The following is a 19,281-nucleotide window of genomic DNA, read 5'->3' as shown; positions in this document are numbered from 1 at the left end:
GTGTACTGTGTTGGGTTTATAGAATTGTTACTGTGATCGATCAATTGAGACAAGGCTAGTAGGTTGGAATCCGACCATCGAAACCGAGATCTAGCATTGTTAACAAGCAGATGGTTCACATAATAGGACTTGTGCGGAGGTACGTAGTTCCAGTTTATTGTAAGAACAAGCAGGTGATGGTCACTGTGTACCTGGGGGATAACTTGAAAAGTATTTATCTTCCCATTTAGGTTGGAATTAATATACATATAATCAATTGTGGTACATACAGATTCTCTTTGCATAATCAAACATGATGAACACACTTACAAACTGTAATTATTCCTTCAAAAAGCAAAGGAGTAGGATTGATCAGCGGCAACGTGCTCGCCTTGGAAGCAAAACGACATGGAGCAACACAAGTTCGATCGCTGATTCTGCGCTTAGAAACCCCTGGGTATTAAGCGCGTTATATGTAACCTTTCATATCAAAGAGAAGGGGTAGGGATAAATGAATCAAGTTAATAGCCATGAACCCACAGGTACACCCAATAGACCCTAGTAGGGTATGTGAGGGCCACACTTTCCCCAGACATACTTCCAGACATCATTCGACCACTAGCAATAGCAAAATATGAGATCTAAAATTGTCTGTTGTTCATTTAGCTGCAGAGGTACATGCAGCAGCATTGTCCTATGATACCAACTGGCCAAAGGCAGAGGAGATGTCACCCAGTACGGCAGTCAGGCTATCACCCTCTCACTCACTAAGGAGCCGTTAATTACACTGTACTGCCTGAAGAGGGAGACTAACGCTGAGTTGCTCACACTTTGATGTTTATTCCCCGTTCAAGGGGCTGGAACGAGGGATGAAGGCCATTAGCACCCTGGGTTGCCAAAGCGGTAACCCGGGGTGCATAAAAAAAAGGATTCTCCTTCCTACAACAGCACACATGCGGGGTCCCGTTGTAGGAAGGAAAATCCTTTTCCAAGACTGCCACCATGGAAAGGGATGGGGTGAAAAAAAAAATAATGGGATGGAGGGTGGGGAGAGCCAGCTGTCAGCAGCTTCAAACACAGGATTGTAGCGGCAGTTCAAGCCCATGTTGCAAAGCCACCTTATTGACATGCTCCCCCACCCAGTGTGCTAATGATAAATGAGGACTTACAGAGCAGGATCAACACTAAAACACCCATCCCACCAATGATTCTATTCAACACACAGTGGGCATGAAGTATGGCATGTACATTTTAAATAATACTTGGATAGGTGCTAGTTGGGCTCATCCAGTATGCACTCTGAAATATCTCTCTGCCCACCACCCTGAAATGGGTAAAGGTTCAATTGAAGCTTCACACTTCTCAAAAATCAGAGCAGCTTTAGATCATAGAATGGTCATAGTTGTGTTCCCCTTGGCATCCAAATGGTGTACTGGAACAGGAAACAACATTCACTAATGTACAGGTGACCAGTGATGCTGACACTACCATGGGCCACTGTTTTGTCATTTTCCTGTGCTCCACCCTTGATGCTGCGGTCCTGCAGAGTAGCACACTATGTTTAGACATAGAGATCAACAGAGGACAACCAACCTGGATCATGGGTAATTATAAAGACCATCATACAAATCATACAGCGGTTGAAAGTGAGAAGGGAAGAAATGACTGAAATAAGTGGTTACATGTAACATGCATATGCAATCCAAGCTCTGCCATTATGATGTGCATGATGGACCTACCTTATGACACGCCATTTAAGAAGTCCTTCAGCATCAGATGTGACCCTGTTTAACATTGTGGGGCGATGACACATTTGCAGTTCCAAGATGGTACAGCAGGTACCACAATGCAGTGAGTGACTATTCAGATACATGACATGCCACAGATCTCCAGTGGAAGATGAGAGTGCGGCACAAACATGTACATAGTATGATATGGTATGATATGGCATTTATAACACACCTGCACACAAGTGTTTCTAGGCATGACAAGACAAGGAGGGGGAAACAGAGGGAGGGCAAAACGACTATCTTACTAGGCCTTGTGTCATTCAGATTGTCCAAGCGCAGGGAAGGGGAAGAGGGCAGGGGGGATGGAGAAGTGCAGGTAAACAAAAGTGCAGCCAGTGGGTGGCTCAGTGCAAGTAATCAAAATGTGCAGCCAAATGGTGGCTCATAAATGCAGAGAGAGGGGATTTTCGGGTTAGATATACAGACCACAAGTGCTAGGGGAGCCAAGTGGCAGTGCGAGGTGCAACTGCACAGGCCGGGACCTGGGCCCAAGTTCAGATGGTGGCCTGGTGACCAGTGTGTGGAACAAACAGGTCATCAGCAGGGGAGAGGAAGACAGAAAGCAGAAGCAAAGAGGAAGGTATTGAGTTGCTTCTGGAACCTGAGATGGTTCTGCTAAAGTTTGAGAGAGACAGGGAGGCTGTTCCAGAGGGAGGCCCCCAGCTGAAGAAAGAGATCTGCCCCAGCTCTCTGCTTGGAAAAGTGACTGACCTTCAGAGAATTGGATGTGGATGAGCGGAGAACTCGAGATGGGAGAACTTAGGAAGAGACAGTTGGAGGTAGTGCGGTCCCAAGCACCAGAAAGCTGTGTGGATAATGCAGAGGGTCTTGAACTTGATCCTTGCCACCATTGGGAGTCCATGAAGAGTTTTCAGAGCTGGAGCGATACAATCCCTGGGCTTGAGACCAAGCACAAGACTTGCAGTTCTATTCTGGATAAGTTGTAGAGGACGGAGAGTAGAGGTGGGAAGATTTAGAAAGAGGCTGCTGCAGCAGTCCAGCGTTGAGGGGACCAGAGCTCTGGAGACAGTGAGCTTCTGGAGGAAAGTGGGGAAGGGAAGAATACCTCTGAGGATGTTCAGCTGTAGTTTTACTTCTTAGAGATGTCGAAGATATGAGGAGAGAAGGAGAGGTTGGAGTTGAAGATGACCCCAAGGTTCTTTGCCTCACAGGTAGGAGCAGGAAGAGGGCCCAGAGTGGGCAGAAAGAGAGAGAGAGAGGAAAGGAGGGAGCTGGTGTTCAGATGAGGAGGATCTCCATCTTACTGGCATTAAGGCAGAAACCAATGGTGGCACATCACTCCTGAACTGCGGACAGACAATCAGGAAAGAGAGGAGTAGATGCAGCTGAGGGGAGCCTGAAAGAGAGCTGGATGTCATCCGCATAACACCGAAAGTTGGAGCATAGAGCAGCGATGCAGTGGGCAAGAGGTGCCAGGTATTGGTTGAACAGCCAGGGAAAAGGGTTAGACCCCTGGGGAACAACTGCGGACAGACAATCAGGAAAGAGAGGAGTAGATGCAGCTGAGGGGAGCCTGAAAGAGAGCTGGATGTCATCCGCATAACACCGAAAGTTGGAGTATAGAGCAGCGATGCAGTGGGCAAGAGGTGCCAGGTATTGGTTGAACAGCCAGGGAAAAGGGTTAGACCCCTGGGGAACACCACAGGTAGAGAGAGAGAGAGATAGAAGAGAGAACGTACCCCAGTTGAACCTGAGAGGGTCGGTCAGTAAGAATGGAGGTCAGCCAGGCCAGGGCCTGATCAGTGATACCCAGGTTATCACAGAGGCGCTTGGGCAGGATGGCATGGTTGACCATGTCGAAAGTAGAAGAATGATCAAGGAGAATGAGGACAGAAGGAAGGTTAGAATCAAGGTTAGAGATCAGGTCTTCAAGGATGTACAGGAGATCCGTTTCCATGCTTTTCGCCATTCTGAAGCCAGACTGATGGTCATGGAGACAACCAACAGATTGATTGTGAAGGTTAAGCTGGGAGATGGCCACCTTTTCCAAGATGTTTTCCCTGGAAAGAAGTGATAGAAATCAGGCGATAGTTAGCCGAAGAGGAAGGATCGGCAGAGTGCTTCTTCAAGAGCGTGTGCACAAGGGAGTGCATCAGGGGGAGGGGAAGGTTCCAGTAGAAAAAAGAGTGATTGCAGAAATCAGCCAAGGCCGGAGCAAGGGTGTTGATGTGTTCCTTGATGGTTCTGGAAGAACAGGGAAGAGCCTGTTTTGATGAGACTTTCATAGATAAGACTTGTCCAGAAACATCAACAGGGGTGAACAAGGGAAAGGAAGAGAGGTGGCCACAGAAAGGCCAGGAGTGTAGGAGGAGGAGGAAGAGGAAAAGAGGGTGGACAGGACGTTCTGAGTTTTAGTGATGAAATAAGAAACCAAGGCCTTACAGAGGGCCTGGAGGGTACAGTACAGGTAGAGACTGCAGCAGGATTGGCCAACTCCTTGCAGATTTTGAAGAGTTTGGCCAAGTTGTTAGATGCCGCAGAGACGCAGGCTTGGATGTGAGACCTCTTCTTGGACGAGGACTGAAAGTCTGTTCCGTCTTTGGAGCAGGCGGCAGCCCAGTGTGTCAGAGGATGCACCTGTTGCCCTCCACTTCCTATCTGCCACCCTCCTGCACTTGAGTTTAAGGGTGATGAGGTCAGGGTCATACCAGGAGTTGTGCTTGGATTTGGGCTTCAAGCGTATTCTCCTGACGGCAAGTACATCAAGAGTGTCAGAGATAGAAAGATGAAGGTTAACGTCAACAGCCTCCTATGACACACGCTTCATGGGCCAGATGACCAAGAAGGTAGGTGGCAGTGCTGGAGTCAGCTTGGCCTGGGGGGTAGAGAGAGAGAGATGGGAGGAAAGGAGAAAGTGATCACTCCAGGAGGGAGGAGTGGTGAGAGGGTTGGAGAGGGGGAGGTCTGAGGAGATCAGAACATCCAGGTTGTGCCCAGTGGAGTGAGTCGGGTCAGAGGGAAGAATAGAGAGAGAGAGAGAGAGGGAGTCACAGAGGTTGTGAACGAGTCCTGCAGAAAGACAATAAGCATCCAAGTGGATGTTAAGGTCTTCGAGGGGGAGGAGTTGAGAGGTAGAAGTGAGGAGGGATGAGGAGAGGTCTACCCACTCAGAGAGGAAGGAGGCTACCTGGCAGGGTGGCCGGTAGATAGTGGCCACAGTGAGAGAATGGCCAGGAGAGCGAGAGAGCCTGCAGACCAGGCATTTGAAGGAGGAATAGTCCTGCATAGGAATGATAGAAGCAGGGATCCACTCCGGGAAGGTCAAGGCTACACCCCCAGTGGGACAGTTAGCTCTGGGCACGCAGAGGATCTTGTAGCCATCTTGAAGGAGAGTGCCAAAGCTTTCGACAGAGCTGGCTGTGAACCACATATCGGTCAGGCCGAGAACATCCAGATTGAGTTCTTCCAGGCGACAGCAGATATCAGAGGAGTGTTTGACAGCTGAGCGAGAGTTGAGAGTGGCACTGTGGAGGAAGGTGCCCCCTTTGAAGGTCTTCCGTGGAGGGGTACAGGTCAGAGATGTGCCCAGCGGAAGTGTTGGATGGGTTGAGGAGGAGGAAGGAGGAGAGGGCAAGGTATCCACGGAGGAGGAGATGGGTGCCAGAGGGCTAGTGGAGGAAGGAGGCAACAGGGTGGCAGGAGAAGCAGCAGGGGCAGCCGTAGAGGTGGCAGAGGAGCCAGAGAGGGGAAAGAAGGGACATCAGGATAAGAAAGGAAGTTGATATGGTGTGGGAAGCATCTATCAAAAAGGAGGAGATTGGCCTGAGAGCCTTGGACCAAGATGGTGACAGTTAGGTAAACATTAATGATGGTCTTGGGGTAGTGGAAGGGGCCCAGGAGGGCCTCCATTTGGGTGCCTCCATTAATGGATGAAGAGGAAAAAGTAGACAGAACAAAGACCATATGGAGGGTTCATAGTCGTGGAAAGGGAACAACAGACACAACATTTGGTATCCCTACTGCGTGCCATGCTCAGGGCTCCCCCCCCCAAATTTACTTAACAAAGCAGAGGGCACGCCAGATCCCGGACCACCACGTGTGTGCAATGTCCATGATGATTATGCCACTGCCGGGGCATGCACTACTCCAAGTGAAAGAAGTAAATATATTTTTTAATCAAATCTTAAATGTTTCACCTAGTTGAGAAATAATGGGGCAGCGCCTGGTCCCAAAGTATACCAACCACCACTGTTTTATTGGAGGGTGTAAATAATTGTCACAAATACGCAATTGCATCCGAGCATAGCGTTGGGACCCTACCTAACGAAAAAGGTTTGGGGAGATCAGGGGAATTGTTCTTCCTCTCATGAGAACATTTTTTGAATAATGGGTTAAAATGGTGCATTACACAGCACACTTTCTGTGAACATTTGTGTAGAAGGTCAGACAGTCTGCAATCGGTTTTGTAGGGTAAAAAAGTACAAAAGATGCAAGTAACCAAAAGTGCACAAGCACATTTGCCAATGAATTCTCATGCCGGTCCCTTTAATATATGCCAGTATAAAATTCATTTTCATGCTGGCTGTGCCCAAACAATTCCATGCTGGCTCTACCAACATATGCTATTATTTCCATATAAGAACATCCTCATGTTTGTTTGTACTGCATTCTCCACACAGGAATGCGCCCAACCACCCACAATATTCAAACACACACTATCACATTCGTTTTATTCACCCACACTCACTGACCCATACACCTTCTCTCACGTCCACTTGCACTGCATTCTCCACATAGACACGTACCCACCCAGAACATTGAAACGCAATAGCAGATTCATACTCATTCACCCATCAGTCACTCACTCATACACCCTCTCTTACATCCACTCTCACTGCATTATCTACACAGGCACACAGCCACCCAGAACATTCAAACACAAACACTATTCCATGTCATCTCATTTACCCACCACTCACTGACCCACAGCACATACATGCATCTGACATGCACTTAACACATGCAAAATAAACATCAATTTTTTTTTTAAAAGCCTTCTTCCCTGTTTTTTCATCTTCGGTCTGTCACTAGGCCAACCTTGGGTTCTCTGTGCTGTTCACAAAAAAGAACCAGGAAGCTAGGCGAGCTTCCATGTTCCTGTAGATGAGCCGCAAGGAAGCCAGTGGAGAAGTGATTGAAGCTGAACGTGGCATGTGACACGTGCCACATGTCACGTCAACTCCAACCCATACTGTGTGCTTCCTTCTTGCGCTGCAAGTGCCGGCCCAGCCTTCACCCTGATGAGTGAAGATTGCGCCGGGGCACCCCCAGACCTGCTGTGGTGCGGCTCCCGCTACTTCAGGAGCATCTGTTAATTTTTTTGAATCTTTTTTTTTTTTTTACAGGTGTAAGCACGGGAGACCGCAGGGGTCGCAGCTGCAAGCCCTGGCAACCCTGAAATAATGTCCCTGGTCCAACTAAGGTTTTTGATTATGAAACAGCACACTCTAAAGTGAACAATGTTCCCTGAGCAAAGTCTCACTGTGCATGGAAACAAAATAGCAATGGACGACTGAACAAGGAAGTTGTGAATGGAGATATCAATAACGTGGTGAAAGGTGAGGGAGTAGTATTGATGCAGATTGGCTAATTGTCAGAACAATACACAGCATGGCGGAGGGGGGCATAACAGGGTTTAACAAACCGATACAGAGAAGTGGGAGTTTTCAGCCTTTCTCTGGGAAGCATACATGCATTATTGAGCACAGACTGAGTTTTACACTTGTTTTTGGAGCAGACATTTTATTTAAGTAATGCATGTTATTGAGGGCCATTCTAGCCGAACGTGCTGGCGAAGCATTATGTGGAGAATCGTGGATTACAGGGTTCAACAAAGGCGCATGCTACTTTGGAAAATGACTTAGGAAAGGCGGCACGAAATGAAGGCATGCGAGTCGCGAGAAGAGATGGTGCCATCTGTGATCCGGGTGCCTGGTCGAGTTCCCTTATGATTCACGATTTGTAGAAGTCAAGGCAGTCTCTCTGTTTATGTATAGAAGGAATTCTGGTTTATTTAATTTGATTACGTTGAAGCGTAAAATCTTCTGCGTCATTTCTGCAATGTGATTTGGGTATTATTTAAATCATCTGCAACATTTAGAAGGAAGACTTTCCCACTAATGCCTCCTGCGAGTCAAGGCCTGAAGAGCAGGCGTTGGGTGCTAGATCATCACTTTTCTTAGTACAGTTTGGAGTCAGCATGGCATTAACACTTTCTCTTGGTCATGTCATTCAGCCCCAATGTCTAAAAGTAAAGTAAACCGTGATTGCTACTCTTACATGTCTTGTCTTGTTTTGTGCAAGTGTTTTGTTATGTTCACGTTCCCTTTTGTGTCTGAAGGTACAAGGAGCAGCAGGGTTTTAGAGCATGCATGGTGGAAAACTGCTTCTTTCATTTTAAGGTGCATTGTTGTCAGTGAATTGCCATTTTCCATTGATGCATTGATTTTCTCTGTGAGCTGTGGAATAACGCATTGACGTATTTTTAAAATTAAGTTTCTTTTGGTATGACTTGCGGTTCACCAATGGATTAATGTTGATGTGTGTCATATACTCAGGTAAGAGGTGCTAGACATATAGTGCCTACATTGCAAAGGGTTTTCAACGGCATTGTGCCATTATAAAACACTTATGTAAATCAAGCCAATGCTTTCATTCTGGTCTCGAACCTCAGGCAGATAGCAAACAGTATTACCCCTCACGGACATCTATTTCGTATTTAATGGGATCATATCGAGATTAGCAATATATTACATTGGATTCAATGGCAGGAGTGGGGAATGAATGTGCTTGGTAGCAAGAGGTCTTGAGAACTTGAGAAAAACAGACCACACCCTTACACAGCTGACATGTGAATGTAATAAAAAAGAAATCGAGATATGTGAAGATAGTAGCCAACAAATATATACAGATTTACAGGCCTTCATTAAAATAACAGCGAGAGTATTTGTACACCTTAATAGTGTGCAGACTGAAATTGATAATAATAATAATTTAGCATTTATATAGCGCTATGAACCCACAGGTATCTGAGCGCTGATTATTATTACCCATGTTGCGTGGTGCTCATTTATCGACCTCGGAAGGATGAAAGGCTGAGTTGACCCTGCCGGGACTCGATCCTGGTCAGCAGGCTCCACACGGATACCAAAGGGAGCGCTCTACTCACTGTACTATTTGATCGGCTTACATTTGCAAAGCAATGCAACGACAAACGCTGAATTATCTCGTGCACGTGGCGAGGTACTTTGAAGACAGACAGCATATACTAAAGATGAATGGGAAGAGCAGGCGGGGGCATATTATTTAAATCGGGCCACGCAGGGAATGGCATTTTCAGAGACAAGGGCAGATCCTTAGCACGATCACGGTGAACAGTCAGGTGGGACTGTAATCATAGCAGGAACATGTTAGTGAAAGGAGTGTTGCTGTAGACGTGTGTCATAGAACGATGTATTTAATGATGGAGACAGGGAAAGTTGGCATCACACAACTAACTACTGGATAACACTGAACATGACTGCCAGTCTGGCTTCTGCCCCAGATGCTGTACAACAATGTGGTATTTGAAACATTGAAATTCACTGACAGTATTGACTCATCCCGTTAAATCGCTCAGAACTCTCCAGATTGCACTTGACATCAGTAACCATCAGAATACCTCTCGGTAATAGGATGGCCTTATCTGGTACCTATAAAAACAAAAGTGATGGGTGGAAGGTTTTGAATGAGTCTGGACCACTGGCATTGCTCTGAGCAACCTTTCACACCACCGTTTTCTAGCCCGTCTTCACCATTGCAAAAGGGGTCGAGCCATATGCAAATCAGTCAGGTACTGCCACCAATGGTAGCAGCCCAGCCTGAACTTCTAGGCCAGGCCCCCTCTGCACGGAAACACAAACAACCCCAGACATGTTTTATATATGGGTCCAGTCCACGGACAGCCCCCTAGACTATTTAGCGTTCGGCGTGATGTCTGCTGACATCGGACGTGCCTGCTGATTGGATGTGGAAAAACATGACCTGCGTCAGATATTTTGAAACGTCGCCGTTTTGGATCCGCGTACAGCCACCATTGTATGCAGACATTGTTGTAAAAACATATAAAAACAACACAACATTTCACTTGTCAAACTAATGAAGCAATCTGTGGTGAGTTGAAGGGTGATTATATGACCATAAAAAGCCAAAAAAACTGGTGGATTTTCATCTTTGAAGTCTTTGAACAGTTCAGGGACAGCCAGTGATGTTCACGAATATCTCAGATGTTCAAAGTGTGTTGCTTTTTTGCAAAGAGGGAACAAAATTAGAGGGGATTCCCAAAATAGGCTTATAAATCTGGTGCTGCTTCACAAATCTGCACAAAAGTTTGCAAAAAAATGTAAAACCAAGATTTTAATGTGTGTTCAAAGTTTGGTGGGAAGAGGGGGCAACAGTAGAGAGGGGTTTGACCATTTTTAGAGGGGTTTGACCATTTTTAGATGGTTTATAACTTTGTTGCTGTTTGACAAATGTGCACAAAAGATTTTAGAAAGATTATAGACCCAACCTTGAATGTTTGTGCAAGATGTGAATGGATTTTGTCAAGTTGGAGCTAAGTTATATGGCTATTTTATGTATGTACATTGTGACACTTTTCCAAAAATAATACATGGACGGATTTGCAGCAAAGTCGTGCAAGGAGCATTGGCAAGGACCTGAAAGCATGGTTTTGCAAATGTGTCTGTGTTTTATTTTTTGAAAAGTGTCAGAATATAGGTACACAAAAATAGTGATATATCTTTGGTGACTGAGGTATAGCCTGTAGCCATGGGTAGTGGCCAGATTGTCTAGTTCATGACCTGTGGCCATGGGCAGTGGCCAGATTGGTGACTGACCATTACCACAAGGGAATGGCAATGGGGTTAAAGAGGGCATGGCTACCAGGGACTGGCTATGTGGTAAAGGTTTTCAAAATGTGGCTACAATTCCACCCGTGGCTACAGCCGGAAGTGCTGCACAGGATTGCATCAACCAATCGCTGTGACTACCGCTGCATACACTCCGAGACAATGCTAATTAGCAGATAATTACCAAGCACGCAGAACCAGGTGCCCACGTGGTCACCAGGCAACCCCTTCAAATCATTAACCACCCTTTTTTGCGACCATACTGTGACAAGATATTGGGATTGCATGCCATACTCATTTCCACAACCTCGCAGCAATGGCTGACCTACAATCCACACGCCTTGAGAAATACTGTAAAGAGTTGTCAAGTGTCAGCTGCCTTCGAACAACAAATATAGCACCAACAACGGTTTTTAAGACTGCTTTATTACGACAACAAACCTAACATATGAAGAAGGAAGGGCACCTTCACAAAAGAACCCCATCACCAGCAGCAGGGTAATCCCTTGGGTCGTCCCTTCTGGTCTCCCATGAGCACTTGTCCATCCGTACTGCCCCTTTTATGAATGCACTTCTCTCACTGCAGAATGCATATGTGAATTTATAGGAGCAATATGTAAACATGTTTAGTGTAAGTATGGGAAATGCAGATGCAAAATATTTGTAGAACATTGCTAAGTGGCAGTTGGTGGGTGGAAGTTTAATATGTTGATAGGCTATTTGTAGAGTTTTTTAAGTGATTGATATGATATATTTTATTTATGAAGCGCCTATGCACAAGTGTTTCCATTGGTGCATATATGTGTGAATGGTTTGAAGCAGGCAATGAGGGAATGTTACAAACAAAACAGTAAAACGAGTAGAGGGCTATCTTGTGTGGTGTTGTGCATGTGCACTCTGGGTTTCCTAATAAGTCATGGGCTAGACAGGGGAATGCAGAGAGTGTGGATAGTTATAAAGGACAATGGGCCTCATTATAAGTTTGCCGGTCCTTTAACAACGGTACCGGTAAGCTTGCCGGTACCGTTGTTACCGGACTGGCAAACTACAAGTTCTGCTCGCGGGTGCCTTACCACCCGCCAGGTTTGACCTGGTGGGCATACTGGCTGCCGCGAGCAGACCTCGACGGATGCACCGGCACCATTCATGAATGGTACTGGTGCATCCGGGCCTCCTCATTCCCATTGAGTCCAATGGGACACAAATGGGAATGGGGACTAATATTTACCGGTGCCCGGGAATGGCCAATTACCGGGTCTGCCGGGGCTTTAATGGGGGCTGTAATGCCCTGGTAATTGGCCATTCCTGGGCGCCAGAAAATGTATGACTCCGGCGGCAGCCATGCCGGTACTTACCGGCATGGCTACCACCGGAATCATAATGAGGGTCAATGTCTTATGGTGTTTATTGTATACTAGAGAAAGGAATTTCAGACAGAAAATTCTTTATGTGTTTTTTCTTTTTCTCTAGAATACAATTGTCCATTATTCCCATTAGCATAGTAGAAAATGCTATTGGGAATGTTGGACAATCTTATTGAATCTAACTACTTTACTGAAAAATGAAAATTAGTTTTATTTTTTAATTTTTTAACTGTGAAAGGTGATTCCTAAATGAACCTTTTTTAATGTTTTTTTATTTTGATTGTTTTGCAGTAGAGGACAGAAAGTAAGGTGGGGAGGGAAATGAAGGAAGGGGCACCAACCACAAATATATAGGGATAGGTGGTGTGAGAAACGTGAAGGTGTCCAACCCACTAGTCCCCGGAGATCTGTCATCCAGTTGGCCAGGACACAGCCATGGCTATTGGATCCAGTTCCTAGAGGTGGACCTGGATGGGGGTCTTCAGGGAGTGGAAGTCGGACACTGATGGGTGAGACACGGTACCCCCTTCATTCTAAAACCTTTTTCCCATCCTTTCTCTTAGGATACTGAGAAGCTCTTCCTCCCTTTCACAACACACACACAAACACTTTCTTACACTGTGAAAGACAATGGACTAACACCAGAAACGCTTACCTGACGTGTCCCAACACAAGGGTCAGGCAGAGTCAGGCAATTGACAATAACTACACACACCTGATGGCCCTTTACCTTCCCCACAGGGATAAAAGGAAGAGCATACATTGAGCAAGTACAAACGCACGAGGAAGCAGCTATACCAGGATGGCAGTTCAAATGGAGAAGAGAGGCAGAGAGACCGGAAAGGACAACAAGGAGGGAGGTACCCTTGCCCTTTTAAATGTGAGCCTGCGAAGCCTCTGTGAAAGGAATCATAAGACCAGGAACTACAGCTAACGTGTGGTGTAACAGATGTCAACGGTGCACAGGGCACTTCTGCACTGATAACCAAGGCCGGTGAGACGTACTTGCTACCAAGGTACGGTACTTGACTCCAGAGTAAAGAAATGACAAAGAGGTCAGTACAGCCGGTAAGTCGGGAGGGAGAACCGATAGATAACCGGACTGTGTTGAGCAAAGGTTATGATCAAAGAACTTGTGTACTACTGAACTTTTAAAATTGAGGGAAAGACCAGCTCATTGTTATCGTTGATTATGCCACTAGACATCTTGAGACGTTTCCGCTGAGAAATGACACCAGTCAGCAAATGCTAAACCACCTCATTCCCTACCTTTCCTGAATAGTATTCACTAATATGATTTTGAACGACCAAGGTACCATGTTTATGTTCTGCCTTTTGTCTGAGATAAAGAAAATCCTACAAATAAAAACCCTAAGGATCTCCAAATCGTGTAGAAACCCTGCGCGTACCCAGGACACACCCCAGCCAAATTGTGAGACAAGCAGACATCCACTGGAAACTGACACCTCCTGAAAGGACAACCACACACCAGCCCACATCATCTGTGACCACATACTGCAGGTAGCCCACACCACATGGGACACCACCCAGCACCCATCACCCGTGACCACACCCTGCAGGCAGCCCACACCCATGGGACCCCCCATCACCGTGACCACACCCTGCAGGCAGTCTACACAACATGGGATCCGCTCGGTCCCCATCACCTGTGACCACATTCTGAAGGAAACCCACACCACATGGGTCCCCCCAAAACCTGTGACCACACCCTGCATGCAGCCCACACCACATGGGACCCCATCACCTGTGACCACACCCGCAGGCATCCCACACCACATGGGACCCCCCAACCCCCATCACCCCTGACCACACCCTGCAGGCAGCCCACACCACATGGGACCCCCATCACCCGTGACCACACGACACAGGCAGCCAACACCACATGAGACCCACCCCAGCCCCCATCACCTGTGACCACACGCCACAGGCAGCCAACACCACATGAGACCCACCCCAGCCCCCATCACCTGTGACCACACCCCACAGGCAGCCCACACCACATAGGACCCCCATCACCTGTGACCACACCCTGCATGCAGCCCACACCACATGGGACCCCCATCACCTGTGACCACACCCACAGGCATCCCACACCACATGGGACCCCCAAACCCCATCACCCCTGACCACACCCTGCAGGCAGCCCACACCACATGGGACCCCCATCACCCGTGACCACATGCCACAGGCAGCCAACACCACATGAGACCCACTCCAGCCCCCATCACCTGTGACCACACCCCACAGGCAGCCCACACCACATGGACCCACCATCACCTGTGACCACACCTCGCTGGCACCCCACACCACATGGGACCCCCATCACCTGTGACCACACCCCACAGGCAGCCTAGCCCACATGGGCCCCCCATCACCTGTGACCACATCCCATAGGCAGCCCACACCACATGAGACCCCCATCACTTGTGACCATACCCCGCAGGCAGCCCACAACACATGGGACCCCCCACCCCTCATCACCTGTGGCCGCAACCGCATGCAGCCCACACCACATGGGACCCCCATCAATTGTGACAACACCCGCAGGCATCCCACACCACATGGGACCCCCCAGCCCCCATCACCCCTGACCAAACCCTGCAGGCAGCCTACACCACATGGGACCCCCATCACCCATGGCCACACCCCACAGGCAGCCCACACCACCTGAGACCCACCCCAGCCCCCATCACCTGTGACCACACCCCACAGGCTGCCCACACCACATGGACCCACCATCACCTGTGACCACACCTCGCTGGCACCCCACACCACATGGGACCCCCATCACCTGTGATCACACCCCACAGGCAGCCCACATGACATGAGACCCCCATCACTTGTGACCATACCCCGCAGGCAGCCCACAACACATGGGGCCCCCCACACCTCATCACCTGTGGCCACACCTGCAGGCAGCCCACACCACATTGGACACCCCATCACCCTTGACCAAACCCTACAGACAGCCCACACCACATGGGACAGCCCCATCACCCGTGACCACACCCCTAAGGCAGCCCATGCCACATGGGACACCCTCATCACCTGTGACGTCAACCTGCACACAGGCCCCGGCTCATGTTTCCCCCAACACATGTGATGGCATCCTGCAGGCAGGCCCCGCCTCATGTCCCCCACAACACCTGTGATGGCAACCTGCAGGCAGGCCCTGCCTCATGTTCCACTCCCAACACCTGTGACGGAAACCTGCAGGCAGGTTCTGCCTCATGTTTCCCCCCCAACACCCATGAAGACAACCTGTAGACAGGCTCTGCCTCATGTTCCACCCCCCCAACAACTGTGATGCCAACCTGCAGCAGGCCCCGCCTCATGTTCCACCCCCAACACCTGTGACAGAAACCTGCAGGCCGGCAGGTTCCGCCTCATGTTCCCCCCTCCCCAACTCCCATAACGGCAACCTGCAGGCAGGCCCTGCCTCATGTTCCCCCACAACCCCCGGGACAGCAACCTGAAGGCAGGCCTCCATACTGGACACCACCTGAAAGATGGATGCTGACATCGTTACACAGGTTCACTCCAATGATGGTGTGTTCATGAACTTACTTGCTGTGTAGTGACCCTACCCTTAACCTCCTCCTCAGCAAATATACAGCAAAGAACAAATAAAACACACACGTGGCCCACAAGCTTCTGTGTCCCAGCTGATCACATGCAATTTCATACTACAACCATATCCCGACATCCACATCACAAAAGTGTATGTCAAAGTGAGGCCACAGCTGGATTAAATAATTTCTAAGCAATAGGTCAATGAGAGTGTTCTCAGCCTCTGCAGCTGCAGACCTGATGCCCATTACATGTGGAGTCCCACAAGGATCGTGTGTATCTCCAACCATGTACAACGCCTTCACCAAACCATTGTTTGATGACCTGGATCACTTGTGTATCACCTACACGAACTACGCAGATGACACCCAGATTCTCATTCCCCTGACAGGTGACTATGCCAAGGACCTAGCCCTGATTGGATGGATTATGGATGGCCTCACATGGCCTCTGCCTGAATGATGAAAAAACAGAACTCCTCCTCCTAGCCTCACCCATCAATATCTCCAAATTAGGTGAACAATATCACTCATTCAACATCGATGGCAACATTATAAAAGTCACCAGTGAATTAAAATGTTAGGTTTCTACCTAGATTCCTCCCTAAACCTGAGAAAACAGGTTAGTGCTACTGCTTCGGCTAGTGCCTACACCTGAAAGCTCATCTGAGCTTGTAAACCCTTCCTCTCTACGAAAAGCTGTACCAATCTGGCCAGAGCCCTAATATTACGAAAATTGACTACTGCAATGGACTATATCTTGGGGCTAACAAATACATCACTGAAAAACTGTAGATTCTGCAAAATAACGCTCTTAGGACAGCCTTGAGCAATGCTCGCAAACTACATATCTCCTCCATAAGAGAGAGGCCACAGCTGGCTCTCTATTAAAGAAAGAATTCCACTTAAAAGCGCATCTCTCACTTATAAATGCCTCAACAATGCAGCCCCACAATATCTCTCTGAAGAATTTGTCCTGAAACAAAATGCCAGACCCACCAGATCAGCAAGTTTGGGCTTACTACAAGTGCCCAGATATAAACTTCAAAAAGCAGGAGGCAACAGCTTCTCTGTCCTGGCCGCCCAACCAGCCAATCCCTTTCTAGCTTCAGACACAAAATGAAAAATTGGATTATCTCCAACAAAGAGCCTTAAGAGGGCACTAGCGGTTACCATGTATATATGTAATATTCTTCTGCCCCGCTTGCACTTATCCTTGCTATCCTTCAACACCTGCCTCTCTGTAACTACTGTTAATAATCTTGAAATTGCATTGTACATCTTGTTAGATATTTTACTGTATAGTTCACATTTACCTATGTAACTAAGATATTTTATTGTACAGTTTTCTTTTCCTTTGCCTGTGTAACTAAGAAATTGCATCATCTTTTATTGTGCCCAGATACCTACGGGCGAGGCGCACATTATAAATAAATGAACCAAACCAATCCAATCTGACAAAGTAATGTCAAGAATCCACATGTACAAATACTCACACTGTGACAGAACACAAAACACCCTAGATATGTGTCACAGAAACAGACATTGCAATGGCGTGTCATGGCATGAGCATCAATGAGCACACATCACCTGAACCAATAACCCCCTAAACACACAAGTGATTTCACATGCTAGTGAAGCTCAAAACACAATATGTGCCTTACACTTTATCAACCGAATTTGGTGCCAAAATAGTAAACACATCACACTCACATCAATCACCCAGCCACCACCCTCACAAACACACAGAGGCCCAATACACATTCATGCTGCACATGTGAAATCAAATGGCAACACACGGTGCACACTCGAACTACACCCAAACACCCATACACTTCAATGCACACCAGACCATGCCCAATTTAAATGAATTTCAAACATGATTTATTCTGGCATGTGTGCACCCACATGAACAACATAGGTCATCATAATGGACACAGAACACAGACACATAGTATTTGAAATGTCAAATGTTTCAAAAAATGGGCAACCAAACACCAAGATAAAAGTATGAAAAATATATTAAATACCAGTATTGAAATCATACTCATCTACAAGAAATAAATAAATAAAGCATGAAAATAAACAAAAAGTAATCTTCTACAAATGAAAAAAACTGTGTCAGCCCAAAGAAAGGTCAAAATCCAAAATGATGTCCATGTCCTAAATAAATATCCAAATGAAAATCACAAATAAAAAGAAATCCATTACATCATAGGTAACACAAACAATGAAATCCAACTATTTACAAGTAGTATAGGTCCATTGTCCCAAATGCATACATTTTTTTCTTCAAAACCCTCCACAAAATGTCATCACGAAAAATAACTATATACAATAAGTGGAGCAGAGTCCAAAAACAAAAAAAAGGGAAAAATCAAATGAAACATACACCTAAATATCAATATACAATGGCAGCGGGCTAGTCCTTCTACACACCATGCTCCCCCATAGTCTCCACCAGGGCATCATCAAACACTGTGTCCGCTTCCACTAGGCAGGCCTCCGCTTCCTCCTCGAGGGATTGCAGGGACTCCAACATGCTCCTCTCAACCTCCCTGCAAGTCTCCTTGAGGACCTCGGCCCGCCTCGCTAACCGACACAGTGCAATCTCTGCCCTGGCCATGGTGAGTCTAGCCTCCCATGCCCGCTGCCACTCTGCCCCGATCTGCTGGCCCAAATGCTCCAACACGGAAGACATCCTTGTTGTAAGGTCCACGGTTGCCTCCTGCTGATGGCCGATACCTGCCTCTCTGCCATTGAAAGCCCAGAGTCCTTTTGCCTCCTATTACGAGCCTGCTGCTGCCAAATAGCCCATGCCTGCGCCTCAAGGACAGCCTGCGGGATGATATCAACCCTTGGGGCCATCATGCACGTACCCTTCTCCTTTGTGCCTCCTCTTCCTCCATTGCGAAAGCTCCTGTCGCTGGCTGGATCTGCGTGGTGACCACCTCAGCTGATCCAACTTCAACTCCTGACTCTGGCAGGAATGTGATCTCCGACAGACTGGCAGCCGGGGTTGGGACAAGTACACAGGGGGCCCTGGTGGTATCTGGAAGTCATTACTAAGTCCATTCAATTTTGCAGACAAGACCATTATTTCATTATGTACAGTTGGAGATAGAGATTGTCTTTGTGATTCTTGGAATTATTTGTTTATATTGAAAAATTATTTGTTTACCATTTGAGATGATATCATCACTCATTTCTTCTTTTGGGAGGGAAGTTTTCTTCGAACCAATCAAGCGTGTTTACCATTTCTGTTAAAATAAACAAATGGTGCTTTTCGCTTATTAGAAATGTTTACATAATACATGGTAATAATACAGAAATACATACAGTGTATTTACTATTTGGTAAGAGGTTGTACAGTTATGGTTTGTGCTTGGTGCATTCCATGATATTGTGTGCTACATGTAAAATTAATGTGTACATTTTCGAATAATTATTTGCACAAAAATCGAGAGCAGATAGGATGTTTTTTATGTTGTCTTCAAGAGGGACCCTTTCCAAATCAGTGCTGTAGCACATGACCACATATTTACATGCTGCATATAAGCGGAGAAAGTTGTAGAAAAGATTAACTATTCTAGAATTGTGGTAAATGTTCGGAGATAGGGTTGAAGATCAACCCCGAACGAGTAGATGC

The sequence above is a fragment of the Ambystoma mexicanum genome, chromosome 9, assembly GCF_040938575.1.
Source record: "Ambystoma mexicanum isolate Mex_15411 chromosome 9, UKY_AmexF1_1, whole genome shotgun sequence".
Taxonomy (NCBI): Eukaryota; Metazoa; Chordata; class Amphibia; order Caudata; family Ambystomatidae; genus Ambystoma; species Ambystoma mexicanum.
Note: the sequence above shows the minus strand (reverse complement) of the source record.